The 2775-nt window shown below is 41.4% G+C and overlaps 1 protein-coding gene across 6 annotated transcripts in view; it reads left to right on the top strand.

The window, feature by feature from the left end:
• Slco5a1 (solute carrier organic anion transporter family member 5A1) overlaps positions 1-2775 on the top strand; it is a 130235-nt gene that overhangs the window by 120666 nt on the left and 6794 nt on the right. The gene's annotated exons all lie outside the window — the stretch shown is intronic.

Genomic DNA, 2775 nt, shown 5'->3' with positions numbered 1-2775 from the left:
TTTTGATACCCAGCAGTTGTCTTCCTCGAGCTCATTTTCTCTTAAGTGGCAGTCTCTCATTTTGCTCAACTGCTGTTTCCCTTGACTAATAAAAACCATTGCCCACGGAATAAGGGGAAAACTGGTTTGTTTTTCATTCACAGTTTAGTTTTGAAAGGTAGATGGCCTCTTTTCTGAAGCATTCCCACTCCTTGGAATTCTGTTTGCAGTGAATTCTGTTGGACTACCTTCAATAACCTCCTGCGGAAAAACAAACAAACAAAAACCCCTGGGGTGGCTTGTTTGGTGTCAATAAGACTTGGAAGGTTTTTGAAGATTCTTTTGTTAAAAGTATGCTGGTTAAAGAGGATTTCAGATAAAATTGCTCACAGTTAAGAATTATGCTTTGTGCTTTTTATCATAAACTGAAAAGTGCTACTTTTGTTGTTGTTTAGGGATTTTGCATTTATTTATTTATATTTGACTGAGTCTTGCAATGGTCCTTGCTGATTAGGGTTAGGGTTGGTTAGGGTTAGGGCTAGAGTTAGTGTTAGTTAGGGTTAGGGTTAGGGTTGGTTAGGGTTAGGGCTAGGGTTGGTTAGGGTTAGGCTTAGGGTTAGGGATAGTTAGGGTTAGTGTTGTTTAGGGTTAGGGTTAGGGTTGGTTAGTGCTAGGGCTAGGGTTAGGGTTAGGGTTAGGGTTAGGGTTAGTTAGTGCTAGGATTAGGATCAAGGTTAGGGTTAGTGTTGTTTAGGGTTAAGGTTTGCTAGGTTAGGATTAAGGTTAGGGAATTTAAGTACATTTTCCAGGTGCCCTCCCTCCTCCTCAATGTTGTGATTACAGGTGTATACCACATTGACTCACTAAAAAGATGTTTTCAAATACTGGAATTTGTCAAAGTGATACTTAAGTTGAAAAAAGTAAGAAAAAACACTTATTTGGTCTCTATTCTCTTAAGAGTTTTGGGATTATTTGGTATGAAGTTGGGGTAAAGATGAGTCATCTCTACAATCACCCTTAAGCCAGGAGAGTACAACACCTGGTGAATGTTACTCAACTCAATTTTGTCATTCACATTCTGTGTACAGAAGTATAGTCAGCTAACCTTCCAAATTTGATGTTTACCAAACTGAAAAGAGTCTCTTTAGTTTCTTATGAAAGTCACCATTTAATCTTACTACTAGGCTTCATTTTTAAGATTTTTATTATTTTTTAAAAAAATATTTATTTATTATATATAAGTACACTGTAGCTGTCTTCAGATACCCCAGAAGGGGGCGTCAGATCTCCTTACAGGTGGTTGTGAGCCACCATGTGGTTGCTGGGAACTGTACTCAGGACCTTCAGAAAAGCAGTCAGTGCTCTTACCCGCCTAACCATCTCTACAGCCCTACTTGTATTATTTTTAGCTATGAGTATGTATATGTGTCTTTGTGTATATGTGTGCCTGGGTGTAGAGGTGCCTCAGGAAGCCCTGGGCCTTGGATCCCTGGAGAGAGTGCGGCTGTGAGCTGCCTATGTGTGTACTGAGAACCTAACTCATATCCTGGGAAAATCAGCCAACTCGCTCAGCCACTGAGCAATCTCTCCAGCCCCTAGACCTTATTTTCAACAAATTACGTAGGAAGTACAGTTCACAGGCCTATTCGTGAGCTGTTAGATGTCATGTTTCATTTCATCCCTCATTTTTATTCCCTCCTTCCGTGTTGCGTCACGTAGCCATGGAAGCACATTATGTGCTTACCTCTTACCTCTGTGCACAGAGCATTCATGGACTGTTGTAAAAGTTCTGTATCAAGGAGTTCATGAGGACAAATAGCCGAGGCTTTAAGTGCTCGCTGGTAGTAGTAAAGTAGAGATACATGCAAGACTCAATGGCAGCAGAGTGGTATCCAAGAGACCCAGGGATCGAAAGGAATAACTTAAGCAAGAGAATAAATTAGAGGTGGGGCACATTTTTGGCAAAGGAGTGTATGATGGAATCTTATGTAGTAAACTTGCTTTCCTGTCGAATTGGAAGAGATGTCTGTTACACACAGTCCAGACAAGAGACCTTCAACTTCTAGGATTTTCAGAAGCTTTAAAGATGAATTGTAGGCCCTGATTATCTCCACACACCAAGTACCTTTGTGAAGTTAAATCTGAAGTGTGTCTTGTTAGCTGCAGTGGGGTCAGAATGGAAGCGCAGCCCTCAGAGGCATCCTTTAATGGCCTGCTGGCTTCCTTCAGGGACCTCTGCTTGGGAGAGGTGAGGCCTTCCGGGAGTGACAGGAAGGGCTCTCAGCATGGGTCAGTAAGAAGTTCAGAGGCGTTTATTAAGAAAGCACTTGACTAGACTTGAGCATGGCCATGCTGTTTGGAGACCCTGAGGACAAAGACAGTCCACACCAATGTGTGGTCCTGGCCTTCTCAGGAAAGATTGCAATGTAGTACCTTATAGTAGCCATATATTCAATTTTAGTGTCCTCCGGACTTTGTTTAAAGGGCTTCTAAGAAACGTTAACTTTTTTTTTCAGTAAATGAGATCAGATGGTGGTTTTGAAGTTCACTGGATGGGATTATAGACTGATAATAAAAACTATAGATTATAGTGTTGAAAAAAACCTCACCAGACTAGATCACCATGGAGTTAAAATGTGTTTTGATCATAAACAAGGTCATGATCTTGTCTATGATATTCTCAATAACAAACAATAACAGGTGTACAGCTGAGAAGGGGGAGCCCTTGCATGTAGGCACAGGTGTACAGCTGAGATGGGGGAGCCCTTACATGTAGGCACAGGTGTACAGCTGAGA

This window comes from Mastomys coucha, unplaced genomic scaffold (genome assembly GCF_008632895.1).
Source record: "Mastomys coucha isolate ucsf_1 unplaced genomic scaffold, UCSF_Mcou_1 pScaffold14, whole genome shotgun sequence".
NCBI classification, from domain to species: Eukaryota; Metazoa; Chordata; class Mammalia; order Rodentia; family Muridae; genus Mastomys; species Mastomys coucha.
Note: the sequence above shows the minus strand (reverse complement) of the source record. Positions and strands in the feature narration are given on the sequence as shown.